The sequence below is a fragment of the Oncorhynchus mykiss genome, chromosome 13 (assembly GCF_057628025.1).
Source record: "Oncorhynchus mykiss isolate SJ-2025 chromosome 13, ASM5762802v1, whole genome shotgun sequence".
In the NCBI taxonomy this organism is placed as follows: domain Eukaryota; kingdom Metazoa; phylum Chordata; class Actinopteri; order Salmoniformes; family Salmonidae; genus Oncorhynchus; species Oncorhynchus mykiss.
The window spans coordinates 4,534,906-4,561,491 of record NC_143034.1 but is presented as its reverse complement, the minus strand read 5'-3'; the positions used below and the strand labels follow the sequence as shown (position 1 = coordinate 4,561,491).

General features: G+C 43.1%; 30 non-coding genes across 30 annotated transcripts; all 30 read right to left on the bottom strand.

The window, feature by feature from the left end:
• Positions 1–558: 558 nt before the first annotated feature.
• Positions 559–640, bottom strand: trnal-uag (transfer RNA leucine (anticodon UAG)). The gene has a single exon. It is a non-coding gene; the product is annotated as a tRNA-Leu (tRNA).
• A 157-nt stretch (positions 641–797) lies between these two features.
• trnal-uag (transfer RNA leucine (anticodon UAG)) lies at positions 798–879 on the bottom strand. The gene has a single exon. It is a non-coding gene; the product is annotated as a tRNA-Leu (tRNA).
• Positions 880–1,036: 157 nt separating this feature from the next.
• Positions 1,037–1,118, bottom strand: trnal-aag (transfer RNA leucine (anticodon AAG)). The gene has a single exon. It is a non-coding gene; the product is annotated as a tRNA-Leu (tRNA).
• Positions 1,119–1,855: 737 nt separating this feature from the next.
• Positions 1,856–1,937, bottom strand: trnal-aag (transfer RNA leucine (anticodon AAG)). Its single transcript has one exon. It is a non-coding gene; the product is annotated as a tRNA-Leu (tRNA).
• Positions 1,938–2,674: 737 nt separating this feature from the next.
• trnal-aag (transfer RNA leucine (anticodon AAG)) lies at positions 2,675–2,756 on the bottom strand. The gene has a single exon. It is a non-coding gene; the product is annotated as a tRNA-Leu (tRNA).
• A 737-nt stretch (positions 2,757–3,493) lies between these two features.
• trnal-aag (transfer RNA leucine (anticodon AAG)) lies at positions 3,494–3,575 on the bottom strand. Its single transcript has one exon. It is a non-coding gene; the product is annotated as a tRNA-Leu (tRNA).
• A 737-nt stretch (positions 3,576–4,312) lies between these two features.
• trnal-aag (transfer RNA leucine (anticodon AAG)) lies at positions 4,313–4,394 on the bottom strand. The gene has a single exon. It is a non-coding gene; the product is annotated as a tRNA-Leu (tRNA).
• A 737-nt stretch (positions 4,395–5,131) lies between these two features.
• On the bottom strand, positions 5,132–5,213 carry trnal-aag (transfer RNA leucine (anticodon AAG)). The gene has a single exon. It is a non-coding gene; the product is annotated as a tRNA-Leu (tRNA).
• Positions 5,214–5,950: 737 nt separating this feature from the next.
• On the bottom strand, positions 5,951–6,032 carry trnal-aag (transfer RNA leucine (anticodon AAG)). Its single transcript has one exon. It is a non-coding gene; the product is annotated as a tRNA-Leu (tRNA).
• A 724-nt stretch (positions 6,033–6,756) lies between these two features.
• trnal-uag (transfer RNA leucine (anticodon UAG)) lies at positions 6,757–6,838 on the bottom strand. Its single transcript has one exon. It is a non-coding gene; the product is annotated as a tRNA-Leu (tRNA).
• Positions 6,839–7,575: 737 nt separating this feature from the next.
• On the bottom strand, positions 7,576–7,657 carry trnal-aag (transfer RNA leucine (anticodon AAG)). The gene has a single exon. It is a non-coding gene; the product is annotated as a tRNA-Leu (tRNA).
• A 741-nt stretch (positions 7,658–8,398) lies between these two features.
• On the bottom strand, positions 8,399–8,480 carry trnal-uag (transfer RNA leucine (anticodon UAG)). Its single transcript has one exon. It is a non-coding gene; the product is annotated as a tRNA-Leu (tRNA).
• Positions 8,481–9,215: 735 nt separating this feature from the next.
• On the bottom strand, positions 9,216–9,297 carry trnal-uag (transfer RNA leucine (anticodon UAG)). Its single transcript has one exon. It is a non-coding gene; the product is annotated as a tRNA-Leu (tRNA).
• A 741-nt stretch (positions 9,298–10,038) lies between these two features.
• Positions 10,039–10,120, bottom strand: trnal-uag (transfer RNA leucine (anticodon UAG)). Its single transcript has one exon. It is a non-coding gene; the product is annotated as a tRNA-Leu (tRNA).
• A 735-nt stretch (positions 10,121–10,855) lies between these two features.
• Positions 10,856–10,937, bottom strand: trnal-aag (transfer RNA leucine (anticodon AAG)). Its single transcript has one exon. It is a non-coding gene; the product is annotated as a tRNA-Leu (tRNA).
• Positions 10,938–11,667: 730 nt separating this feature from the next.
• On the bottom strand, positions 11,668–11,749 carry trnal-uag (transfer RNA leucine (anticodon UAG)). The gene has a single exon. It is a non-coding gene; the product is annotated as a tRNA-Leu (tRNA).
• Positions 11,750–12,487: 738 nt separating this feature from the next.
• Positions 12,488–12,569, bottom strand: trnal-aag (transfer RNA leucine (anticodon AAG)). Its single transcript has one exon. It is a non-coding gene; the product is annotated as a tRNA-Leu (tRNA).
• Positions 12,570–13,290: 721 nt separating this feature from the next.
• On the bottom strand, positions 13,291–13,372 carry trnal-uag (transfer RNA leucine (anticodon UAG)). Its single transcript has one exon. It is a non-coding gene; the product is annotated as a tRNA-Leu (tRNA).
• Positions 13,373–14,108: 736 nt separating this feature from the next.
• Positions 14,109–14,190, bottom strand: trnal-aag (transfer RNA leucine (anticodon AAG)). The gene has a single exon. It is a non-coding gene; the product is annotated as a tRNA-Leu (tRNA).
• A 736-nt stretch (positions 14,191–14,926) lies between these two features.
• On the bottom strand, positions 14,927–15,008 carry trnal-aag (transfer RNA leucine (anticodon AAG)). The gene has a single exon. It is a non-coding gene; the product is annotated as a tRNA-Leu (tRNA).
• A 737-nt stretch (positions 15,009–15,745) lies between these two features.
• Positions 15,746–15,827, bottom strand: trnal-aag (transfer RNA leucine (anticodon AAG)). Its single transcript has one exon. It is a non-coding gene; the product is annotated as a tRNA-Leu (tRNA).
• A 736-nt stretch (positions 15,828–16,563) lies between these two features.
• On the bottom strand, positions 16,564–16,645 carry trnal-aag (transfer RNA leucine (anticodon AAG)). Its single transcript has one exon. It is a non-coding gene; the product is annotated as a tRNA-Leu (tRNA).
• Positions 16,646–17,381: 736 nt separating this feature from the next.
• Positions 17,382–17,463, bottom strand: trnal-aag (transfer RNA leucine (anticodon AAG)). The gene has a single exon. It is a non-coding gene; the product is annotated as a tRNA-Leu (tRNA).
• A 1,577-nt stretch (positions 17,464–19,040) lies between these two features.
• trnal-aag (transfer RNA leucine (anticodon AAG)) lies at positions 19,041–19,123 on the bottom strand. Its single transcript has one exon. It is a non-coding gene; the product is annotated as a tRNA-Leu (tRNA).
• A 727-nt stretch (positions 19,124–19,850) lies between these two features.
• trnal-aag (transfer RNA leucine (anticodon AAG)) lies at positions 19,851–19,932 on the bottom strand. Its single transcript has one exon. It is a non-coding gene; the product is annotated as a tRNA-Leu (tRNA).
• Positions 19,933–21,408: 1,476 nt separating this feature from the next.
• trnal-uag (transfer RNA leucine (anticodon UAG)) lies at positions 21,409–21,490 on the bottom strand. Its single transcript has one exon. It is a non-coding gene; the product is annotated as a tRNA-Leu (tRNA).
• A 737-nt stretch (positions 21,491–22,227) lies between these two features.
• trnal-uag (transfer RNA leucine (anticodon UAG)) lies at positions 22,228–22,309 on the bottom strand. Its single transcript has one exon. It is a non-coding gene; the product is annotated as a tRNA-Leu (tRNA).
• A 2,119-nt stretch (positions 22,310–24,428) lies between these two features.
• On the bottom strand, positions 24,429–24,510 carry trnal-aag (transfer RNA leucine (anticodon AAG)). The gene has a single exon. It is a non-coding gene; the product is annotated as a tRNA-Leu (tRNA).
• Positions 24,511–25,247: 737 nt separating this feature from the next.
• On the bottom strand, positions 25,248–25,329 carry trnal-aag (transfer RNA leucine (anticodon AAG)). The gene has a single exon. It is a non-coding gene; the product is annotated as a tRNA-Leu (tRNA).
• A 737-nt stretch (positions 25,330–26,066) lies between these two features.
• Positions 26,067–26,148, bottom strand: trnal-aag (transfer RNA leucine (anticodon AAG)). Its single transcript has one exon. It is a non-coding gene; the product is annotated as a tRNA-Leu (tRNA).
• Between the last annotated feature and the right edge of the window lie 438 nt (positions 26,149–26,586).

The following is a 26,586-nucleotide window of genomic DNA, read 5'->3' as shown; positions in this document are numbered from 1 at the left end:
TTTCTTCCATCGTATAAACTTAGAATTAGTTTCTGCTTTTATGTCTGAAGCAGATTGAATTAGAAAAACACGGCAGATAATTGCAATAACAGACGTGGGAATTAGGGTAAAGGCTGGATTCCCTTTATTTGTCCGGTGTCCTTGGTGGCCTTGTTTGAAATGACATTACAGTTTTCTGTTGAGAAAAAGTTAAAGCGGTGGACTTTGAACCGACACCTCCGAAAGACTGGGTCCTTAAATCCAGTTCTCTGGACAGCTCGGCCACAGTACCAACTGTTAAAATGGACTGCTTGGTCGTCGCACAGACCATCACAACTTTCCTTTTTTCCAATCAAGGATTTGACGTGAACAACCACCGGTAGGAGGTGCAACTGCCACTGCGGGGGCACAGGACTTGGTGGCTGGTTGGTTAAGGCGATGGACTACACTATTGAGTCGGATCCCCATCCGTGACACACAACATTGCTTATTTTCTCCCTTGCATGGCCCTGCATGAAAGTAAAAACTCTGAAATAAAGCAGAACATGTGATAGCTTGCGCAAACAAACTCAATAAAGATGGCAGTGGTGGGATTTGAACCCACGCCTCCTTAGAGACTGGAGCCTAAATCCAGTGCCTTAGACCGCTCGGCCACACTACCCAGCTCTACTTCAGGTTTTCACACTTTCTCGTCAGTTGAACCCCATCCGTGACACACAACATTGCTTCTTTTCTCCCTTGCATGGCCCTGCATGAAAGTAAAAACTCTGAAATAAAGCAGAACATGTGATAGCTTGCGCAAACAAACTCAATAAAGATGGCAGTGGTGGGATTTGAACCCACGCCTCCTTAGAGACTGGAGCCTAAATCCAGCGCCTTAGACCGCTCGGCCACACTACCCAGCTCTACTTCAGGTTTTCACACTTTCTCGTCAGTTGAACCCCATCCGTGACACACAACATTGCTTCTTTTCTCCCTTGCATGGCCCTGCATGAAAGTAAAAACACTGAAATAAAGCAGAACATGTGATAGCTTGCGCAAACAAACTCAATAAAGATGGCAGTGGTGGGATTTGAACCCACGCCTCCTTAGAGACTGGAGCCTTAATCCAGCGCCTTAGACCGCTCGGCCACACTACCCAGCTCTGGCAAGATTTCCAAACTTTCTCGTCAGTTACCTAGAGCGTCTGCACTTCCTTGTATTTTAGTCTTCTTTTTCATTTTCTTCTTTAAAATCTTTATGTATCTCATGTTGCTCTTGCGTCCTTCATCTTTTTTTGATTCTCTTTCTAAAAATCTTAATTTATCTGATGTTGCTCTTTCTTTCATCGTATAAACTGAGAATTAGTTTCTGCTTTTATATCTGAAGCAGATTGAATTAGAAAAACATGGCAGATAATTGCAATAACAGACGTGGGAATGAGGGTAAAGGCTGGATTCCCTTTATTTGTCCGGTGTCCTTGGTGGCCTTGTTTGAAATGACATTACAGTTTTCTGTTGAGAAAAAGTTAAAGCGGTGGACTTTGAACCGACACCTCCGAAAGACTGGGTCCTTAAATCCAGTTCTCTGGACAGCTCGGCCACAGTACCAACTGTTAAAATGGACTGCTTGGTCGTCGCACAGACCATCACAACTTTCCTTTTTTCCAATCAAGGATTTGACGTGAACAACCACCGGTAGGAGGTGCAACTGCCACTGCGGGGGCACAGGATTTGGTGGCTAATTGGTTAAGGCGATGGACTACACTATTGAGTCGGATCCCCATCCGTGACACACAACATTGCTTATTTTCTCCCTTGCATGGCCCTGCATGAAAGTAAAAACTCTGAAATAAAGCAGAACATGCGATAGCTTGCGCAAACAAACTCAATAAAGATAGCAGTGGTGGGATTTGAACCCACGCCTCCTTAGAGACTGGAGCCTTAATCCAGCGCCTTAGACCACTCAGCCACACTACCCAGCTCTGGCAAAATATTCACACTTTCTCGTCAGTTACCTAGAGCGTCTGCACTCCCTTGTATTTCAGTCTTCTTTTTCATTTTCTTCTTTAAAATCTTTATGTATCTCATGTTGCTCTTGCGTCCTTCATCTTTTTTTGATTCTCTTTCTAAAAATGTTAATTTATCTGATGTTGCTCTTTCTTCCATCGTATAAACTTAGAATTAGTTTCTGCTTTTATGTCTGAAGCAGATTGAATTAGAAAAACACGGCAGATAATTGCAATAACAGACGTGGGAATGAGGGTAAAGGCTGGATTCCCTTTATTTGTCCGGTGTCCTTGGTGGCCTTGTTTGAAATTACATTACAGTTTTCTGTTGAGAAAAAGTTGCAGCGGTGGACTTTGAACCGACACCTCCGAAAGACTGGGTCCTTAAATCCAGTTCTCTGGACAGCTCGGCCACAGTACCAACTGTTAAAATGGACTGCTGGGTCGTCCCACAGACCATCACAACTTTCCTTTTTTCCAATCAAGGATTTGACGTGAACAACCACCGGTAGGAGGTGCAACTGCCACCGCGGGGGCACAGGACTTGGTGGCTGGTTGGTTAAGGCGATGGACTACACTATCGAGTTGGAACCCCATCCGTGACACACAACATTGCTTCTTTTCTCCCTTGCATGGCCCTGCATGAAAGTAAAAACGCTGAAATAAAGCAGAACATGTGATAGCTTGCGCAAACAAACTCAATAAAGATGGCAGTGGTGGGATTTGAACCCACGCCTCCTTAGAGACTGGAGCCTTAATCCAGCGCCTTAGACCGCTCAGCCACACTACCCAGCTGTGGCAAAATATTCACACTTTCTCGTCAGTTACCTAGAGCGTCTGCACTCCCTTGTATTTCAGTCTTCTTTTTCATTTTCTTCTTTAAAATCTTTATGTATCTCATGTTGCTCTTGCGTCCTTCATCTTTTTTTGATTCTCTTTCTAAAAATGTTAATTTATCTGATGTTGCTCTTTCTTTCATGGTATAAACTTAGAATTAGTTTCTGCTTTTATGTCTGAAGCAGATTGAATTAGAAAAACACGGCAGATAATTGCAATAACAGACGTGGGAATGAGGGTAAAGGCTGGATTCCCTTTATTTGTCCGGTGTCCTTGGTGGCCTTGTTTGAAATTACATTACAGTTTTCTGTTGAGAAAAAGTTGCAGCGGTGGACTTTGAACCGACACCTCCGAAAGACTGGGTCCTTAAATCCAGTTCTCTGGACAGCTCGGCCACAGAACCAACTGTTAAAATGGACTGCTGGGTCGTCCCACAGACCATCACAACTTTCCTTTTTTCCAATCAAGGATTTGACGTGAACAACCACCGGTAGGAGGTGCAACTGCCACCGCGGGGGCACAGGACTTGGTGGCTGGTTGGTTAAGGCGATGGACTACACTATCGAGTTGGAACCCCATCCGTGACACACAACATTGCTTATTTTCTCCCTTGCATGGCCCTGCATGAAAGTAAAAACTCTGAAATAAAGCAGAACATGTGATAGCTTGCGCAAACAAACTCAATAAAGATGGCAGTGGTGGGATTTGAACCCACGCCTCCTTAGAGACTGGAGCCTTAATCCAGCGCCTTAGACCGCTCGGCCACACTACCCAGCTGTGGCAAAATATTCACACTTTCTCGTCAGTAACCTAGAGCGTCTGCACTCCCTTGTATTTCAGTCTTCTTTTTCATTTTCTTCTTTAAAATCTTTATGTATCTCATGTTGCTCTTGCGTCCTTCATCTTTTTTTGATTCTCTTTCTAAAAATGTTAATTTATCTGATGTTGCTCTTTCTTTCATGGTATAAACTTAGAATTAGTTTCTGCTTTTATGTCTGAAGCAGATTGAATTAGAAAAACACGGCAGATAATTGCAATAACAGACGTGGGAATGAGGGTAAAGGCTGGATTCCCTTTATTTGTCCGGTGTCCTTGGTGGCCTTGTTTGAAATTACATTACAGTTTTCTGTTGAGAAAAAGTTGCAGCGGTGGACTTTGAACCCACACCTCTGAAAGACTGGATCCTTAAATACAGTTCTCTGGACAGCTTGGCCACAGTACCCACTGTTAACATGGACTGCTAGGTCGTCACACAGCCCAGCCCAACTTTCATTGTTTACAATCTAGGCTTTGACGTGAACAACCACCGGTAGGAGGTGCAACTGCCACCGCGGGAGCACAGGACTTGGTGGCTGGTTGGTTAAGGCGATGGACTACACTATTAAATTGGAACCCCATCCGTGACACACATCATTGCTTCTTTTCTCCCTAGCATGGCCCGACATGAAAGTAAAAAACATGAAATAAAGCAGAACATGTGATAGCTTGTGCAAAAAAACTCAATAAAGTTGGCAATGGAGGGATTTGAACCCACGCCTCCTTAGAGACTGGAGCCTTAATCCAGCGCCTTAGACCACTCGGCCACACTACCCAGCTCTGGCTAAATATTCACACTTTCTCGTCAGTTACCTAGAGCGTCTGTACTTCCTTGTATTTTAGTCTTCTTTTTCATTTTCTTCTTTAAAATCTTTATGTATCTCATGTTGCTCTTGCTTCCGTCATCTTTTTTTTATTCTCTTTTTAAAAATCTTGATTTGTCTCATGTTGCTCTCTCTTCCATTGTGTACACTGAAAATTAGTTTCTGCTTTTATGTCTGAAGCAGATTGAATTAGAAAAACATGGCAGATAATTGCAATAACAGACGTGGGAATTAGGGTAAAGGCTGGATTCCCTTTATTTGTCCGGTGTCCTTGGTGGCCTTGTTTGAAATGACATTACAGTTTTCTGTTGAGAAAAAGTTGCAGCGGTGGACTTTGAACCGACACCTCCGAAAGACTGGGTCCTTAAATCCAGTTCTCTGGACAGCTCGGCCACAGTTCGCACTGTTAAAATGGACTGCTTGGTCGTCGCACAGACCATCACAACTTTCCTTTTTTCCAATCAAGGATTTGACGTGAACAACCACCGGTAGGAGGTGCAACTGCCACTGCGGGGGCACAGGATTTGGTGGCTAATTGGTTAAGGCGATGGACTACACTATTGAGTCGGATCCCCATCCGTGACACACAACATTGCTTATTTTCTCCCTTGCATGGCCCTGCATGAAAGTAAAAACTCTGAAATAAAGCAGAACATGTGATAGCTTGCGCAAACAAACTCAATAAAGATGGCAGTGGTGGGATTTGAACCCACGCCTCCTTAGAGACTGGAGCCTTAAACCAGCGCCTTAGACCGCTCGGCCACACTACCCAGCTGTGGCAAAATATTCACACTTTCTCGTCAGTTACCTAGAGCGTCTGCACTCCCTTGTATTTCAGTCTTCTTTTTCATTTTCTTCTTTAAAATCTTTATGTATCTCATGTTGCTCTTGCGTCCTTCATCTTTTTTTGATTCTCTTTCTAAAAATGTTAATTTATCTGATGTTGCTCTTTCTTTCATGGTATAAACTTAGAATTAGTTTCTGCTTTTATGTCTGAAGCAGATTGAATTAGAAAAACACGGCAGATAATTGCAATAACAGACGTGGGAATGAGGGTAAAGGCTGGATTCCCTTTATTTGTCCGGTGTCCTTGGTGGCCTTGTTTGAAATTACATTACAGTTTTCTGTTGAGAAAAAGTTGCAGCGGTGGACTTTGAACCCACACCTCTGAAAGACTGGATCCTTAAATACAGTTCTCTGGACAGCTTGGCCACAGTACCCACTGTTAACATGGACTGCTAGGTCGTCACACAGCCCAGCCCAACTTTCATTGTTTACAATCTAGGCTTTGACGTGAACAACCACCGGTAGGAGGTGCAACTGCCACCGCGGGAGCACAGGACTTGGTGGCTGGTTGGTTAAGGCGATGGACTACACTATTAAATTGGAACCCCATCCGTGACACACATCATTGCTTCTTTTCTCCCTAGCATGGCCCGACATGAAAGTAAAAAACATGAAATAAAGCAGAACATGTGATAGCTTGTGCAAAAAAACTCAATAAAGTTGGCAATGGAGGGATTTGAACCCACGCCTCCTTAGAGACTGGAGCCTTAATCCAGCGCCTTAGACCACTCGGCCACACTACCCAGCTCTGGCTAAATATTCACACTTTCTCGTCAGTTACCTAGAGCGTCTGTACTTCCTTGTATTTTAGTCTTCTTTTTCATTTTCTTCTTTAAAATCTTTATGTATCTCATGTTGCTCTTGCTTCCGTCATCTTTTTTTTATTCTCTTTTTAAAAATCTTGATTTGTCTCATGTTGCTCTCTCTTCCATTGTGTACACTGAAAATTAGTTTCTGCTTTTATGTCTGAAGCAGATTGAATCTGAAAAACACAGCAGATATTTTCAAAAACAGATGTGGGAATTATGGTAATGGCTGGATTCCCTTTTTTGTCCGGTGTCCTTGGTGGCCTTGTTTGAAATTACATTACAGTTTTTTGTTGAGAAAAAGTTAAAGCGGTGGACTTTGAACCCACACCTCTGAAAGACTGGATCCTTAAATAAAGTTCTCTGGACAGCTTGGCCACAGTACCCACTGTTAAAATGGACTGCTAGGTTGTCGCACAGCCCAGGCCAACTTTCCTTGTTTACAATCAAGGCTTTGACGTGAACAAGGAGGTGGGAGGAAGGAGGTGCAACTGCCACCGCGGGAGCACAGGACTTGGTTAAGGCAATGGACTACACTATTGAGTTGGAACCCCATCCGTGACACACATCATTTCTTCTTTTCTCCCTTGCATGGGCGACATGAAAGTAAAAACCCTGAAATAACACCGAACATGTGATAGCTTGCGCAAACAAACTCAGATGGCAGTGGTGGGATTTGAACCCACGCCTCCTTAGAGACTGGAGCCTTAATCCAGCGCCTTAGACCGCTCGGCCACACTACCCAGCTGTGGCAAAATATTCACACTTTCTCGTCAGTTACCTAGAGCGTCTGCACTCCCTTGTATTTCAGTCTTCTTTTTCATTTTCTTCTTTAAAATCTTTATGTATCTCATGTTGCTCTTGCGTCCTTCATCTTTTTTTGATTCTCTTTCTAAAAATTTTAATTTATCTGATGTTGCTCTTTCTTTCATCGTATAAACTTAGAATTAGTTTCTGCTTTTATGTCTGAAGCAGATTGAATTAGAAAAACACGGCAGATAATTGCAATTACAGACGTGGGAATTAGGGTAAAGGCTGGATTCCCTTTATTTGTCCGGTGTCCTTGGTGGCCTTGTTTGAAATTACATTACAGTTTTCTGTTGAGAAAAAGTTGCAGCGGTGGACTTTGAACCGACACCTCCGAAAGACTGGGTCCTTAAATCCAGTTCTCTGGACAGCTCGGCCACAGTACCAACTGTTAAAATGGACTGCTTGGTCGTCGCACAGACCATCACAACTTTCCTTTTTTCCAATCAAGGATTTGACGTGAACAACCACCGGTAGGAGGTGCAACTGCCACTGCGGGGGCACAGGACTTGGTGGCTGGTTGGTTAAGGCGATGGACTACACTATTGAGTCGGATCCCCATCCGTGACACACAACATTGCTTATTTTCTCCCTTGCATGGCCCTGCATGAAAGTAAAAACTCTGAAATAAAGCAGAACATGTGATAGCTTGCGCAAACAAACTCAATAAAGATGGCAGTGGTGGGATTTGAACCCACGCCTCCTTAGAGACTGGAGCCTTAATCCAGCGCCTTAGACCGCTCGGCCACACTACCCAGCTGTGGCAAAATATTCACACTTTCTCGTCAGTTACCTAGAGCGTCTGCACTCCCTTGTATTTCAGTCTTCTTTTTCATTTTCTTCTTTAAAATCTTTATGTATCTCATGTTGTTCTTGCGTCCTTCATCTTTTTTTGATTCTCTTTCTAAAAATGTTAATTTATCTGATGTTGCTCTTTCTTTCATCGTATAAACTGAGAATTAGTTTCTGCTTTTATATCTGAAGCAGATTGAATTAGAAAAACATGGCAGATAATTGCAATAACAGACGTGGGAATTAGGGTAAATGCTGGATTCCCTTTATTTGTCCGGTGTCCTTGGTGGCCTTGTTTGAAATGACATTACAGTTTTCTGTTGAGAAAAAGTTAAAGCGGTGGACTTTGAACCGACACCTCCGAAAGACTGGGTCCTTAAATCCAGTTCTCTGGACAGCTCGGCCACAGTACCAACTGTTAAAATGGACTGCTTGGTCGTCGCACAGACCATCACAACTTTCCTTTTTTCCAATCAAGGATTTGACGTGAACAACCACCGGTAGGAGGTGCAACTGCCACTGCGGGGGCACAGGACTTGGTGGCTGGTTGGTTAAGGCGATGGACTACACTATTGAGTCGGATCCCCATCCATGACACACAACATTGCTTATTTTCTCCCTTGCATGGCCCTGCATGAAAGTAAAAACTCTGAAATGTGAACATGAGAACATGTGATAGCTTGCGCAAACAAACTCAATAAATATGGCAGTGGTAGGATTTGAACCCACACCTCCTTAGAGACTGGAGCCTAAATCCAGCGCCTTAGACCACTCGGCCACACTACCCAGCTCTGGCAAGTTTCCACACTTTCTTGTCAGTTACCTAGAGCGTCTGCACTCCCTTGTATTTTAGTCTTCTTTTTCATTTTCTTCTTTAAAATCTTTATGTATCTCATGTTGCTCTTGCGTCCTTCATGTTTTTTTGATTCTCTTTTTAAAAATCTTAATTTATCTGATGTTGCTCTTTCTTCCATCGTATAAACTTAGAATTAGTTTCGGCTTTTATGTCTGAAGCAGATTGAATTAGAAAAGCATGGCAGATAATTGCAATAACAGACGTGGGAATTAGGGTAAAGGCTGGATTCCCTTTATTTTCCGGTGTCCTTGGTGGCCTTGTTTGAAATTACATTACAGTTTTCTGTTGAGAAAAAGTTGCAGTGGTGGACTTTGAACCGACACCTCCGAAAGACTGGGTCCTTAAATCCTGTTCTCTGGACAGCTCGGCCACAGTACCAACTGTTGAAATGGACTGCTGGGTCGTCCCACAGACCATCACAACTTTCCTTTTTTCCAATCAAGGATTTGACATGAACAACCACCGGTAGGAGGTGCAACTGCCACCGTGAGAGCACAGGACTTGGTGGCTGGTTGGTTAAGGCGATGGACTACACTATCGAGTTGGAACCCCATCCGTGACACACAACATAGATTTTTTTCTCCCTTGCATGGCCCTACATGAAAGTAAAAACGCTGAAATAAAGCAGAACATGTGATAGCTTGCGCAAACAAACTCAATAAAGATGGCAGTGGTGGGATTTGAACCCACGCCTCCTTAGAGACTGGAGCCTAAATCCTGCGCCTTAGACCGCTTGGCCACACTACCCAGCTCTGGCAAGATTTCCACACTTTCTCGTCAGTTACCTAGAGCGTCTGCACTCCCTTGTATTTCAGTCTTCTTTTTCATTTTCTTCTTTAAAATCTTTATGTATCTCATGTTGCTCTTGCGTCCTTCATCTTTTTTTGATTCTCTTTCTAAAAATGTTAATTTATCTGATGTTGCTCTTTCTTCCATCGTATAAACTGAGAATTAGTTTCTGCTTTTATATCTGAAGCAGATTGAATTAGAAAAACATGGCAGATAATTGCAATAACAGACGTGGGAATTAGGGTAAATGCTGGATTCCCTTTATTTGTCCGGTGTCCTTGGTGGCCTTGTTTGAAATGACATTACAGTTTTCTGTTGAGAAAAAGTTAAAGCGGTGGACTTTGAACCGACACCTCCGAAAGACTGGGTCCTTAAATCCAGTTCTCTGGACAGCTCGGCCACAGTACCAACTGTTAAAATGGACTGCTTGGTCGTCGCACAGACCATCACAACTTTCCTTTTTTCCAATCAAGGATTTGACGTGAACAACCACCGGTAGGAGGTGCAACTGCCACTGCGGGGGCACAGGACTTGGTGGCTGGTTGGTTAAGGCGATGGACTACACTATTGAGTCGGATCCCCATCCGTGACACACAACATTGCTTATTTTCTCCCTTGCATGGCCCTGCATGAAAGTAAAAACTCTGAAATGTGAACATGAGAACATGTGATAGCTTGCGCAAACAAACTCAATAAATATGGCAGTGGTGGGATTTGAACCCACGCCTCCTTAGAGACTGGAGCCTAAATCCAGCGCCTTAGACCACTCGGCCACACTACCCAGCTCTGGCAAGTTTCCACACTTTCTTGTCAGTTACCTAGAGCGTCTGCACTCCCTTGTATTTTAGTCTTCTTTTTCATTTTCTTCTTTAAAATCTTTATGTATCTCATGTTGCTCTTGCGTCCTTCATGTTTTTTTGATTCTCTTTTTAAAAATCTTAATTTATCTGATGTTGCTCTTTCTTCCATTGTGTACACTGAAAATTAGTTTCTGCTTTTATGTCTGAAGCAGATTGAATTAGAAAAGCATGGCAGATAATTGCAATAACAGACGTGGGAATTAGGGTAAAGGCTGGATTCCCTTTATTTTCCGGTGTCCTTGGTGGCCTTGTTTGAAATTACATTACAGTTTTCTGTTGAGAAAAAGTTGCAGTGGTGGACTTTGAACCGACACCTCCAAAAGACTGGGTCCTTAAATCCTGTTCTCTGGACAGCTCGGCCACAGTACCAACTGTTGAAATGGACTGCTGGGTCGTCCCACAGACCATCACAACTTTCCTTTTTTCCAATCAAGGATTTGACATGAACAACCACCGGTAGGAGGTGCAACTGCCACCGTGAGAGCACAGGACTTGGTGGCTGGTTGGTTAAGGCGATGGACTACACTATTGAGTTGGAACCCCATCCGTGACACACAACATAGATTTTTTTCTCCCTTGCATGGCCCTACATGAAAGTAAAAACGCTGAAATAAAGCAGAACATGTGATAGCTTGCGCAAAAAAACTCAACAAAGATGGCAGTGGTGGGATTTGAACCCACGCCTCCTTAGAGACTGGAGCCTTAATCCAGCGCCTTAGACCGCTCGGCCACACTACCCAGCTCTGGCAAAATATTCACACTTTCTCGTCAGTTACCTAGAGCGTCTGCACTTCCTTGTATGTTAGTCCTCTTTTTCATTTTCTTCTTTAAAATCTTTATGTATCTCATGTTGCTCTTGCGTCCTTCATCTTTTTTTGATTCTCTTTTTAAAAATCTTGATTTATCTCATGTTGCTCTTTCTTCCATCGTATAAACTTAGAATTAGTTTCTGCTTTTATGTCTGAAGCAGATTGAATTAGAAAAACACGGCAGATAATTGCAATAACAGACGTGGGAATTAGGGTAAAGGCTGGATTCCCTTTATTTTCCGGTGTCCTTGGTGGCCTTGTTTGAAATTACATTACAGTTTTCTGTTGAGAAAAAGTTGCAGCGGAGGACTTTGAACCGACACCTCCGAAAGACTGGGTCCTTAAATCCAGTTCTCTGGACAGTTCGGCCACAGTTCCCACTGTTAAAATTGACTGCTTGGTCGTCGCACAGACCATCACAACTTTCCTTTTTTCCAATCAAGGATTTGACATGAACAACCACCGGTAGGAGGTACAACTGCCACCGTGAGAGCACAGGACTTGGTGTCTGGTTGGTTAAGGCGATGGACTATTGAGGTGGAACCCCATCCGTGACACATAACATTTATTTTTTTCTCCCTTGCATGGCCCTACATGAAAGTAAAAACACTGAAATAAAGCAGAACATGTGATAGCTTGCAAAACGAACTCAGTAAAGATGGCAATTGTGGGATTTGAACCCACGCCTCCTTAGAGACTGGAGCCTAAATCCAGCGCCTTAGACCGCTTGGCCACACTACCCAGCTCTGGCAAGATTTCCACACTTTCTCGTCAGTTACCTAGAGCGTCTGCACTCCCTTGTATTTTAGTCTTCTTTTTCATTTTCTTCTTAAAAATCTTTATGTATCTCATGTTGCTCTTGCGTCCTTCATCTTTTTTTGATTCTCTTTTTAAAAATCTTAATTTATCTGATGTTGCTCTTTCTTCCATTGTGTACACTGAAAATTCGTTTCTGCTTTTATGTCTGAAGCAGATTGAATCTGAAAAACACAGCAGAATTTTTTCAAAAACAGAGGTGGGAATTAGGGTAAAGGCTGGATTCCCTTTATTTGTCCGGTGTCCTTGGTGGCCTTGTTTGAAATTACATTACAGTTTTTTGTTGAGAAAAAGTTAAAGCGGTGGACTTTGAACCCACACCTCTGAAAGACTGGATCCTTAAATACAGTTCTCTGGACAGCTTGGCCACAGTACCCACTGTTAAAATGGACTGCTAGGTCGTCGCACAGCCCAGCCCAACTTTCCTTGTTTACAATCTAGGCTTTGACGTGAACAGCCACCGGTAGGAGGTGCAACTGCCACCGCGGGGGCACAGGACTTGGTGGCTGGTTGGTTAAGGCGATGGACTACACTATTGAGTTGGAACCCCATCCGTGACACACAACATTGCTTCTTTTCTCCCTTGCATGGCCCTGCATGAAAGTAAAAACGCTGAAATAAAGCAGAACATGTGATAGCTTACGCAAACAAACTCAATAAAGATGGCAGTGGTGGGATTTGAACCCACGCCTCCTTAGAGACTGGAGCCTTAATCCAGCGCCTTAGACCACTCGGCCACACTACCCAACTCCGACAAGCTTCCACACTTTCTCGTAAGTTACCTAGAGCGTCTGCACTTCCTTGTATTTTAGTCTTCTTTTTCATTTTCTTCTTTAAAATCTTTATGTATCTCATGTTGCTCTTGCGTCCTTCATCTTTTTTTGATTCTCTTTCTAAAAATCTTAATTTATCTGATGTTGCTCTTTCTTTCATCGTATAAACTTAGAATTAGTTTCTGCTTTTATGTCTGAAGCAGATTGAATTAGAAAAACACGGCAGATAATTGCAATAATAGACGTGGGAATGAGGGTAAAGGCTGGATTCCCTTTATTTTCCGGTGTCCTTGGTGGCCTTGTTTGAAATTACATTACAGTTTTCTGTTGAGAAAAAGTTGCAGTGGTGGACTTTGAACCGACACCTCTGAAAGACTGGGTCCTTAAATCCAGTTCTCTGGACAGCTCGCCCACAGTACCAACTGTTAAAATGGACTGCTGGGTCGTCCCACAGACCATCACAACTTTCCTTTTTTCCAATCAAGGATTTGACGTGAACAACCACCGGTAGGAGGTGCAACTGCCACCGTGAGAGCACAGGACTTGGTGGCTGGTTGGTTAAGGCGATGGACTACACTATTGAGTTGGAACCCCATCCGTGACACAGAACATTGCTTATTTTCTCCCTTGCATGGCCCTGCATGAAAGTAAAAACGCTGAAATAAAGCAGAACGCAAAAAAACTCAACAAAGATGACAGTGGTGGGATTTGAACCCACGCCTCCTTAGAGACTGGAGCCTAAATCCAGCGCCTTAGACCGCTCGGCCACACTACCCAACTCTGGCAAGATTTCCACACTTTCTCGTCAGTTACCTAGAGCGTCTGCACTCCCTTGTATTTTAGTCTTCTTTTTCATTTTCTTCTTTAAAATCTTTATGTATCTCATGTTGCTCTTGCGTCCTTAATCTTTTTTTGATTCTCTTTTTAAAAATCTTAATTTATCTGATGTTGCTCTTTCTTCCATCGTATAAACTTAGAATTCGCTTCTGCTTTTATGTCTGAAGCAGACTGAATTAGAAAAACACGGCAGATAATTGCAATAACAGACGTGGGAATTAGGGTAAAGGCTGGATTCCCTTTATTTGTCCGGTGTCCTTGGTGGCCTTGTTTGATTTTACATGACAGTTTTCTGTTGAGAAAAAGTTGCAGCGGTGGACATTGAACCGACACCTCCGAAAGACTGGGTCCTTAAATCCAGTTCTCTGGACAGCTCGGACACAGTACCCACTGTTAAAATGGACTGCTTGGTCGTCGCACAGACCATCACAACTTTCCTTTTTTCCAATCAAGGATTTGACGTGAACAACTACCGAAGGAGGTGCAACTGCCACCGTGGGGGCACAGGACTTGGTGGCTGGTTGGTTAAGGCGATGGACTACACTATTGAGTTGGAACCCCATCCGTGACACACAACATTGCTTCTTTTCTCCCTTGCATGGCCCTGCATGAAAGTAAAAACGCTGAAATAAAGCAGAACATGTGATAGCTTGCGCAAACAAACTCAATAAAGATGGCAGTGGTTGGATTTGAACCCACGCCTCCGTAGAGACTGGAGCCTTAATCCAGCGCCTTAGACCGCTCGGCCACACTACCCAGCTCTGGCAAAATATTCACACTTTCTCGTCAGTTACCTAGAGCGTCTGCACTCCCTTGTATTTTAGTCTTCTTTTTCATTTTCTTCTTGAAAATCTTTATGTATCTCATGTTGCTCTTGCGTCCTTCATCTTTTTTGATTCTCTTTTTAAAAATCTTAATTTATCTGATGTTGCTCTTTCTTCCATCGTATAAACTTAGAATTAGTTTCTGCTTTTATGTCTGAAGGAGATTGAATTAGAAAAACACAGCAGATAATTGCAATAACAGACGTGGGAATTGGGGTAAAGGCTGGATTCCCTTTATTTGTCCGGTGTCCTTGGTGGCCTTGTTTGAAATTACATTACAGTTTTCTGTTGAGAAAAAGTTGCAGCGGTGGACTTTGAACCGACACCTCCGAAAGACTGGGTCCTTAAATCCAGTTCTCTGGACAGCTCGTTCACAGTACCCACTGTTAAAATGGACTGCTGGGACATCGCACAGCCCAGCCCAAGTTTCCTTGTTTCCAATCAAGGCTTTGACGTGATAAACCACCGGTAGGAGGTGCAACTGCCACCGCGTGGGCACAGGACTTGGTGGCTGGTTGGTTAAGGCGATGGACTACACTATTGAGTTGGAACCCCATCCGCGACACACAACATTGCTTCTTTTCTCCCTTGCATGGCCCTGCATGAAAGTAAAAACGCTGAAATAAAGAAGAACATGTGATAGCTTGTGCAAACAAATTCAATAAAGATGGCAGTGGTGGGATTTGAACCCACGCCTCCTTAGAGACTGGAGCCTTAATCCAGCGCCTTAGACTGCTCGGCCACACTACCCAGCTCTGGCAAAATATTCACACTTTCTCGTCAGTTACCTAGAGCGTCTGCACTCCCTTGTATTTTAGTCTTCTTTTTCATTTTCTTCTTTAAAATCTTTATGTATCTCATGTTGCTCTTGCGTCCTTCATCTTTTTTTGATTCTCTTTTTAAAAATCTTAATTTATCTGATGTTGCTCTTTCTTCCATCGGATAAACTTAGAATTAGTTTCTGCTTTTATGTCTGAAGGAGATTGAATTAGAAAAACACGGCAGATAATTGCAATAACAGACGTGGGAATTAGGGTAAAGGCTGGATTCCCTTTATTTGTCCGGTGTCCTTGGTGGCCTTGTTTGAAATGACATTACAGTTTTCTGTTGAGAAAAAGTTGCAGCGGTGGACTTTGAACCGACACCTCCGAAAGACTGGGTCCTTAAATCCAGTTCTCTGGACAGCTCGTTCACAGTACCCACTGTTAAAATGGACTGCTGGGACATCGCACAGCCCAGCCCAAGTTTCCTTGTTTCCAATCAAGGCTTTGACGTGATAAACCACCGGTAGGAGGTGCAACTGCCACCGCGTGGGCACAGGACTTGGTGGCTGGTTGGTTAAGGCGATGGACTACACTATTGAGTTGGAACCCCATCCGCGACACACAACATTGCTTCTTTTCTCCCTTGCAAAGCCCTGCATGAAAGTAAAAACACTGAAATAAAGCAGAACATGTGATAGCTTGCGCAAACAAACTCAATCAAGATGGCAGTGGTGGGATTTGAACCCACGCCTCCTTAAAGACTGGAGCCTTAATCCAGCGCCTTAGACCGCTCGGCCACACTACCCAGCTCTGGCAAAATATTCACACTTTCTCGTCAGTTACCTAGAGCGTCTGCACCCCCCTGTATTTTAGTCTTCTTTTTCATTTTCTTCTTTAAAATCTTAATGTATCTCATGTTGCTCTTGCGTCCTTCATCTTTTTTTGATTCTCTTTTTAAAAATCTTAATTTATCTGATGTTGCTCTTTCTTCCATCGTATAAACTTAGAATTAGTTTCTGCTTTTATGTCTGAAGCAGATTGAATTAGAAAAACACGGCAGATAATTGCAATAACAGACTTGGGAATTGGGGTAAAGGCTGGATTCCCTTTATTTGTCCGGTGTCCTTGGTGGCCTTGTTTGAAATTACATTACAGTTTTCTGTTGAGAAAAACTTGCAGCGGTGGACTTTGAACCGACACCTCCGAAAGACTGGGTCCTTAAATCCAGTTCTCTGGACAGCTTGGCCACAGTTCCCGCTGTTAAAATAGACTGCTTGGTCATCGCACAGACCATCACAACTTTACTTTTTTCCAATCAAGGATTTGACGTGAACAACTACCGAAGGAGGTGCAACTGCCACCGTGGGGGCACAGGACTTGGTGGCTGGTTGGTTAAGGTGATGGACTACACTATTGAGTTGGAACCCCATCCGTGACACACAACATTGCTTCTTTTCTCCCTTGCATGGCCCTGCATGAAAGTAAAAACGCTGAAATAAAGCAGAACATGTGATAGCTTGCGCAAACAAACTCAATAAAGATGGCAGTGGTGGGATTTGAACCCACGCCTCCTTAGAGACTGGAGCCTTAATCCAGCGCCTTAGACCGCTCGGCCACACTACCCAGCTCTGGCAAAATACTCACACTTTCTCTTCAGTTACCTAGAGCGTCTGCACTTCCTTGTATTTTAGTCTTCTTTTTCATTTTCTTCTTTAAAATCTTTATGTATCTCATGTTGTTCTTGCGTCCTTCATCTTTTTTTGATTCTCTTTTTAAAAATCTTAATTTATCTGATGTTGCTCTTTCTTCCATCGTATAAACTTAGAATTAGTTTCTGCTTTTATGTCTGAAGCAGATTTAATTAGAAAAACACTGCAGATAATTGCAATAACAGACGTGGGAATTAGGGTAAAGGCTGGATTCCCTTTATTTTCCGGTGTCCTTGGTGGCCTAGTTTGAAATGACATTACAGTTTTCTGTTGAGAAAAAGTTGCAGCGGTGGACTTTGAACCGACACCTCCGAAAGACTGGGTCCTTAAATCCAGTTCTCTGGACAGCTCGTTCACAGTACCCACTGTTAAAATGGACTGCTGGGACATCGCACAGCCCAGCCCAAGTTTCCTTGTTTCCAATCAAGGCTTTGACGTGATAAACCACCGGTAGGAGGTGCAACTGCCACCGCGTGGGCACAGGACTTGGTGGCTGGTTGGTTAAGGCGATGGACTACACTATTGAGTTGGAACCCCATCCGCGACACACAACATTGCTTCTTTTCTCCCTTGCAAAGCCCTGCATGAAAGTAAAAACACTGAAATAAAGCAGAACATGTGATAGCTTGCGCAAACAAACTCAATCAAGATGGCAGTGGTGGGATTTGAACCCACGCCTCCTTAAAGACAGGAGCCTTAATCCAGCGCCTTAGACCGCTCGGCCACACTACCCAGCTCTGGCAAAATATTCACACTTTCTCGTCAGTTACCTAGAGCGTCTGCACCCCCCTGTATTTTAGTCTTCTTTTTCATTTTCTTCTTTAAAATCTTAATGTATCTCATGTTGCTCTTGCGTCCTTCATCTTTTTTTGATTCTCTTTTTAAAAATCTTAATTTATCTGATGTTGCTCTTTCTTCCATCGTATAAACTTAGAATTAGTTTCTGCTTTTATGTCTGAAGCAGATTCAATTGGAAAAACACGGCAGATAATTGCAATAACAGACGTGGGAATTAGGGTAAAGGCTGGATTCCCTTTATTTGTCCGGTGTCCTTGGTGGCCTTGTTTGAAATTACATTACAGTTTTCTGTTGAGAAAAAGTTGCAGCGGTGGACTTTGAACCGACACCTCCGAAAGACTGGGTCCTTAAATCCAGTTCTCTGGACAGCTCGGCCACAGTACCAACTGTTAAAATGGACTGCTAGGTCGTCGCACAGACCATCACAACTTTCCTTTTTTCCAATTTGACGTGAACAACCACCAGTAGGAGGTGCAACTGCCACCGCGGGGGCACAGGACTTGGTGGCTGGTTGGTTAAGGCGATGGACTATTGATTTGGAACCCCATCCGTGACACACAACATTGCTTCTTTTCTCCCTTGCATGGCCCTACATGAAAGTAAACACGCTGAAAAAAGCAGAACAGGGCCTCCCGGGTGGCGCAGTGGTTAAGGGCGCTGTACTGCAGCGCCAGCTGTGCCATCAGAGTCCTGGGTTCGCGCGCAGGCTCTGTCGTAAATAAAAATAAACAAAGCAGAACATGTGATAGCTTGCGCAAACAAACTCAATAAAGATGGCAGTGGTGCGATTTGAACCCACGCCTCCATAAAGACTAAATCCAGCGCCTTAGACCACTCGGCCACACTACCCACCTCTTGCAAAATATTCACACTTTCTCGTCAGTTACCAGAGCGTCTGCACTCCCTTGTATTTTAGTCTTCTTTTTCATTTTCTTCATTTTCTTCATTTTCTTCTTTAAAATCTTTATGTATCTCATGTTGCTCTTGCGTCGTTCATCTTTTTTTTATTCTCTTTTTAAAAATCTTAATTTATCTGATGTTGCTCTTTCTTCCATCGTATAAACTTAGAATTAGTTTCTGCTTTTATGTCTGAAGCAGATTGAATTAGAAAAAAATGGCAGATAATTGCAATAACAGACGTGGGAATTAGGGTAAAGCCTGGATTCCCTTTATTTTCTGGTGTCCTTGTTTGAAATTAAATTACAGTTTTCTGTTGAGAAAAAGTTGCGGTGGTGGACTTTGAACCGACACCTCCGAAAGACTGGGTCCTTAAATCCAGTTCTCTGGACAGCTCGGCCACAGTTCCCACTGTTAAAATGGACTGCTTGATCGTCGCACAGACCATCACAACTTTCCTTTTTTCCAATCAAGGATTTGAATTGAACAACCACCGGTAGGAGGTGCAACTGCCACCGTGGGGGCACAGGACTTGGTGGCTGGTTGGTTAAGGCGATGGACTACACTATTGAGTTGGAACCCCATCCGTGACAAACAAACAAACTCAATAAAGATGGCAGTGGTGGGATTTGAACCCACGCCTCCTTAGAGACTGGAGCCTTAATCCAGCGCCTTAGACCGCTCGGCCACACTATCCAGCTCTGGAAAAACATTCACACTTTCTCTTCAGTTACCTAGAGCGTCTGCACTTCCTTGTATTTTAGTCTTCTTTTTCATTTTCTTCTTTAAAATCTTTATGTATCTCATGTTGCTCTTGCGTCCTTCATCTTTTTTTGATTGTCTTTGTAAAAATCTTAATTTATCTGATGTTGCTCTTTCTTCCATCGTATAAACTTAGAATTAGTTTCTGCTTTCATGTCTGAAGCAGATTGAATTAGAAAAACACGGCAGATAATTGCAATAACAGACGTGGGAATTGGGGTAAAGGCTGGATTCCCTTTATTTGTCCGGTGTCCTTGGTGGCCTTGTTTGAAATTACATTACAGTTTTCTGTTGAGAAAAACTTGCAGCGGTGGACTTTGAACCGACACCTCCGAAAGACTGGGTCCTTAAATCCAGTTCTCTGGACAGCTTGGCCACAGTTCCCACTGTTAAAATAGACTGCTTGGTCATCGCACAGACCATCACAACTTTACTTTTTTCCAATCAAGGAGAACAACTACCGAAGGAGGTGCAACTGCCACCGTGGGGGCACAGGACTTGGTGGCTGGTTGGTTAAGGTGATGGACTACACTATTGAGTTGGAACCCCATCCGTGACACACAACATTGCTTCTTTTCTCCCTTGCATGGCCCTGCATGAAAGTAAAAACGCTGAAATAAAGCAGAACATGTGATAGCTTGCGCAAACAAACTCAATAAAGATGGCAGTGGTGGGATTTGAACCCATGCCTCCTTAGAGACTGGAGCCTTAATCCAGCGCCTTAGACCGCTCGGCCACACTACCCAGCTCTGGCAAAATACTCACACTTTCTCTTCAGTTACCTAGAGCGTCTGCACTTCCTTGTATTTTAGTCTTCTTTTTCATTTTCTTCTTTAAAATCTTTATGTATCTCATGTTGTTCTTGCGTCCTTCATCTTTTTTTGATTCTCTTTTTAAAAATCTTAATTTATCTGATGTTGCTCTTTCTTCCATCGTATAAACTTAGAATTAGTTTCTGCTTTTATGTCTGAAGCAGATTTAATTAGAAAAACACTGCAGATAATTGCAATAACAGAAGTGGGAATTAGGGTAAAGGCTGGATTCCCTTTATTTTCCGGTGTCCTTGGTGGCCTAGTTTGAAATGACATTACAGTTTTCTGTTGAGAAAAAGTTGCAGTGGTGGACTTTGAACCGACACCTCCGAAAGACTGGGTCCTTAAATCCAGTTCTCTGGACAGCTCGGCCACAGTTCCCACTGTTAAAATGGACTGCTTGATCGTCGCACAGACCATCACAACTTTACTTTTTTCCAATCAAGGATATGACGTGAACAACCACCGGTAGGAGGTGCAACTGCCACCGTGGGGGCACAGGACTTGGTGGCTGGTTGGTTAAGGCGATGGACTACACTATTGAGTTGGAACCCCATCCGTGACAAACTAACAAACTCAATGAAGATGGCAGTGGTGGGATTTGAACCCACGCCTCCTTAGAGACTGGAGCCTTAATCCTGCGCCTTATACCGCTCGGCCACACTATCCAGCTCTGGAAAAACTTTCACACTTTCTCTTCAGTTACCTAGAGCGTCTGCACTTCCTTGTATTTTAGTCTTCTTTTTCATTTTCTTCTTTAAAATCTTTATGTATCTCATGTTGCTCTTGCGTCCTTCATCTTTTTTTGATTCTCTTTTTAAAAATCTTAATTTATCTGATGTTGCTCTTTCTTCCATCGTATAAACTTAGAATTAGTTTCTGCTTTTATGTCTGAAGCAGATTGAATCTGAAAAACACAGCAGATATTTTCAAAAACAGATGTGGGAATTAGGGTAAAGGCTGGATTCCCTTTTTTGTCCGGTGTCCTTGGTGGCCTTGTTTGAAATTACATTACAGTTTTTTGTTGAGAAAAAGTTAAAGCGGTGGACTTTGAACCCACACCTCTGAAAGACTGGATCCTTAAATAAAGTTCTCTGGACAGCTTGGCCACAGTACCCACTGTTAAAATGGACTGCTAGGTCGTCGCACAGCCCAGGCCAACTTTCCTTGTTTACAATCAAGGCTTTGACGTGAACAACCACCGGTAGGAGGTGCAACTGCCACCGCGGGAGCACAGGACTTGGTGGCTGGTTGGTTAAGGCAATGGACTACACTATTGAGTTGGAACCCCATCCGTGACACACATCATTTCTTCTTTTCTCCCTTGCATGGGCGACATGAAAGTAAAAACCCTGAAAAACCCTGAAATAAAACAGAACATGTGATAGCTTGCGCAAACAAACTCAGATGGCAGTGGTGGGATTTGAACCCACGCCTCCTTAGAGACTGGAGCCTAAATCCAGCGCCTTAGACCGCTCGGCCACACTACCCAGCTCTGGCAAAATATTCACACTTTCTCGTCAGTTACCTAGAGCGTCTGCAATTCCTTGTATTTTAGTCTTCTTTTTCATTTTCTTCTTTAAAATCTTTATGTATCTCATGTTGCTCTTGCGTCCTTCATCTTTTTTTGATTCTCTTTTTAAAAATCTTAATTTATCTGATGTTGCTCTTTCTTCCATCGTATAAACTTAGAATTAGTTTCTGCTTTTATGTCTGAAGCAGATTGAATTGGAAAAACACGGCAGATAATTGCAATAACAGACGTGGGAATTAGGGTAAAGGCTGGATTCCCTTTATTTGTCCGGTGTCCTTGGTGGCCTTGTTTGAAATTACATTAAAGTTTTCTGTTGAGAAAAAGTTGCAGCGGTGGACTTTGAACCGACACCTCCGAAAGACTGGGTCCTTAAATCCAGTTCTCTGGACAGCTCGGCTACAGTACTCACTGTTAAAATGGAATGCTTGGTCGTCGCACAGACCATCACAACTTTCCTTTTTTCCAATCAGGGATTTGACGTGAACAACCACCGGTTGGAGGTGCAACTGCCACCGTGAGAGCACAGGACTTGGTGGCTGGTTGGTTAAGGCGACGGACTACACTATTGAGTTGGAACCCCATCCGTGACACACAACATTGCTTCTTTTCTCCCTTGCATGGCCCTGCATGAAAGTAAAAACGCTGAAATAAAGCAGAACATGTGATAGCTTGCGCAAACAAACTCAATAAATATGGCAGTGGTGGGATTTGAACCCACGCCTCCTTAGAGACTGGAGCCTAAATCCAGCGCCTTAGACCGCTCGGCCACACTACCCAGCTCTGGCAAGAATTCCACAATTTCTCGTCAGTTACCTAGAGCGTCTGCACTCCCTTGTATTTTAGTCTTCTTTTTCATTTTCTTCTTTAAAATCTTTATGTATCTCATGTTGCTCTTGCGTCCTTCATCTTTTTTTGATTCTCTTTTTAAAAATCTTAATTTATCTGATGTTGCTCTTTCTTCCATCGTATAAACTGAGAATTAGTTTCTGCTTTTATGTCTGAAGCAGATTGAATTAGAAAAACACGGCAGATAATTGCAATAACAGACGTGGGAATTAGGGTAAAGGCTGGATTCCCTTTATTTGTCCGGTGTCCTTGGTGGCCTTGTTTGAAATTACATTACAGTTTTCTGTTGAGAAAAAGTTGCAGCGGTGGACTTTGAACCGACACCTCCGAAAGACTGGGTCCTTAAATCCAGTTTTCTGGACAGCTCGGCCACAGTTCCCACAACCTGTTAAGGATATGGCAGACATTCGCCGCCTTTGGAGAGATTGGGTACCCCTAGTAAACTGAAAAAAAAATCTGTCAAAAATTGCTAATATATGAAAATAAAAATTATTATTGGATAGAAAACACTCTAAAGATTCTAAAACCGTTGGAATTATGTCTGTAAGTATAGCAGAACTCACAGGGCAGGCATTCTTCCAAACTAGTTTTTGTGGCCATGAAAGTTGGAGCAACTTTGACGTCATGGCCCCCACCCTTCCCAACCAGTTATGATTCTGGGGACACTTTCTATCTCTTCTAGATGTCCTCTTTCAGTAGAGCTTTGAATCGTTCAAATCCCGCGAGAATTGACCCTATGGGAGTGAAATTAGTGCGTGCCACGAGAGAATAGGCTGTGCGTATGGGCGCGAATTGGTCCCAGCCATTCCTTTGTTCCAGCACTCAAGAGAAGGGCAGACGATGGCCGATTGAATTGAAGTTTGTTTTGCGTGTCTAAAACATCATAAAGCTTGCTTCTGCACTTAGTTTGACCTGTTTAGTCGACATATATTATGTAATTTTGAAGTTTTGATGCGCAACTTTTCCGGACCAGAGGACGTTTTGGGTGCATTTCAGCTGATATTATTAGCAGTAGCTAATACAAAGACGCAAGACTTGAAACCAAACGATGTATTGGGTAAGTATGAAGCCTTCCAGAACATTCTGAAGGAAGACCATCGAAGGTAAGGGAATATTTATGCTTAAATCTGTGTTTCTGTTGACTCCAACATTACGTAGAAATGTAGCTTGGAACTGAGCGCCGTCTCAGCATATAGAATAGTGTGCGATTTCTGTAACGTTAAAAATAAATCTAACAAAGCGGTTGCATAAAGAAGCAGTGTATCTTTCTAACTATATGTAGAACATGTATATTTAGTCAAAGTGTATGATGTCTATTTACGTTATCTTGCCGCGCTACATAGATTTCCTGCGGGCATTTTTGAGTAATTTCTGAACGTGAACTCACTGTAAATGGACATTTATGGATATAAATGGCATATTATTGAAAAAAAAAAATATGTACTGTGTAACATGTCATATTACTGTCATCTGATGAAGATTTTCAAAAGGTTAGTGAGCGATTTATTTTTTAATCCTGCGTTTGTTGATTGCATGTTTTGGCTATTCAAATGAGCTGTGTCTGGTGGTGGTTTTACATATATATGTGCTATGTTTTCGCCGTAAAACATTTTAGAAATCTGACTTGCTGGCTAGATGAACAAGGTGTTTATCTTTCATTTGAGCTATTGGACTTGTTAATGTGTGGAGGTTAAATATTTTTAAGAATATTTTTGCGTTCCATGCGCCACCGTTTCAGCTGAACGTGGGAGGGTTGATTCCCAATTGGGAACCAGTATCGTAGACAGGTTAAAATTGACTGCTTGGTCATCGCACAGACCATCACAACTTTCCTTTTTTCCAATCAAGGATTTGACGTGAACAATCCCCGGTAGGAGGTGCAAGTGCCACAGCGAGAGCACAGGACTTGGTGGCTAATTGGTTAAGGTGATGGACTACACTAATGAGTTGGAACCCCATCCGTGACACACAACATTGCTTCTTTTCTCCCTTGCATGGGCGACATGAAAGTAAAAACCCTGAAACAAAGCAAACAAACTCAATACAGATGGCAGTGGTGGGATTTGAACCCACGCCTCCTTAGAGACTGGAGCCTTAATCCAGCGCCTTAGACCGCTCGGCCACACTACCCAGCTCTGGCAAAATACTCACACTTTCTCGTCAGTTACCTAGAGCGTCTGCACTCCCTTGTATTTTAGTCTTCTTTTTCATTTTCTTCTTAAAAATCTTTATGTATCTCATGTTGCTCTTGCGTCCTTCATCTTTTTTTGATTCTCTTTCTAAAAATGTAAATTTATCTGATGTTGCTCTTTCTTTCATGGTATAAACTGAGAATTAGTTTCTGCTTTTATGTCTGAAGCAGATTGAATTAGAAAAACACGGCAGATAATTGCAATAACAGACGTGGGAATTAGGGTAAAGGCTGGATTCCCTTTATTTGTCCGGTGTCCTTGGTGGCCTTGTTTGAAATTACATTACAGTTTTCTGTTGAGAAAAAGTTGCAGCGGTGGACTTTGAACCGACACCTCCGAAAGACTGGGTCCTTAAATCCAGTTCTCTGGACAGCTCGGCCACAGTACCAACTGTTAAAATGGACTGCTGGGTCGTCCCACAGACCATCACAACTTTCCATAATTCCAATCAAGGATTTGACATGAACAACCACCGGTAGGAGGTGAAACTGCCACCGTGAGAGCACAGGACTTGGTGGCTGGTTGGTTAAGGCGATGGACTACACTATTGAGTTGGAACCCCATACGTGACACACAACATTGATTTTTTTCTCCCTTGCATGGCCCTACATGAAAGTAAAAACAATGAAATAAAGCAGAACATGTGATAGCTTGCGCAAACCAACTCAGTAAAGATGGCAGTGGTGGGATTTGAACCCACGCCTCCTTAGAGACTAGAGCCTTAATCCAGCGCCTTAGACCGCTCGGCCACACTACCTAACTCTGGAAAAATATTCACACTTTCTCGTCAGTTACCTAGAGCGTCTGCACTCCCCTGTATTTTAGTCTTCTTTTTCATTTTCATCTTTAAAATCTTTATGTATCTCATGTTGCTCTTGCGTCCTTCATCTTTTTTTGATTCTCTTTCTAAAAATCTTAATTTATCTGATGTTGCTCTTTCTGTCATCGTATAAACTTAGAATTAGTTTCTGCTTTTATGTCTGAAGCAGATTGAATTAGAAAAACACGGCAGATAATTGCAATAACAGACGTGGGAATTAGGGTAAAGGCTGGATTCCCTTTATTTGTCCGGTGTCCTTGGTGGCCTTGTTTGAAATTACATTACAGTTTTCTGTTGAGAAAAAGTTGCAGCGGTGTACTTTGAACTGACACCCCCGAAAGACTGGGTCCTTAAATCCAGTTCTCTGGACAGCTCGGCCACAGTACCCACTGTTAAAATGGACTGCTGGGTCGTCGCACAGCCCAGCCGAAGTTTCCTTTTTCCCAATCAAGCCTTTGACGTGATAAACCACCGGTAGGAGGTGCAACTGCCACAGCGAGAGCACAGGACTTGGTGGCTGGTTGGTTAAGGAGATGGACTACACTATTGAGTTGGAACCCCATCCGTGACACACAACATTGATTTTTTTCTCCCTTGCATGGCCCTGCATGAAAGTAAAAACGCTGAAATAAAGCAGAACATGTGATAGCTTGCGCAAACAAACTCAAAAAAGATGGCAGTGGTGGGATTTGAACCCACGCCTCCTTAGAGACTGGAGCCTTAGTCCAGCGCCTTAGACCGCTCGGCCACACTACCCAACAGAAACTAAAACAAGAGGCTCCCACGCTGAGGTCTGTCCAACGCTGGTCCAACCAAGCTGACTCCACACTCCAAGACTGCTTCCATCACGTGGACTGGGAGATGTTTCGTATTGCGTCAGATAACAACATTGACGAATACGCTGATTCGGTGTGCGAGTTCATTAGAACGTGCGTTGAAGATGTCGTTCCCATAGCAACGATTAAAACATTCCCTAACCAGAAACCGTGGATTGATGGCAGCATTCGTGTGAAACTGAAAGCGCGAACCACTGCTGTTAATCAGGGCAAGGTGTCTGGTAACATGACCGAATACAAACAGTGCAGCTATTCCCTCCGCAAGGCTATCAAACAAGCTAAGCGCCAGTACAGAGACAAAGTAGAATCTCAATTCAACGGCTCAGACACAAGAGGCATGTGGCAGGGTCTACAGTCA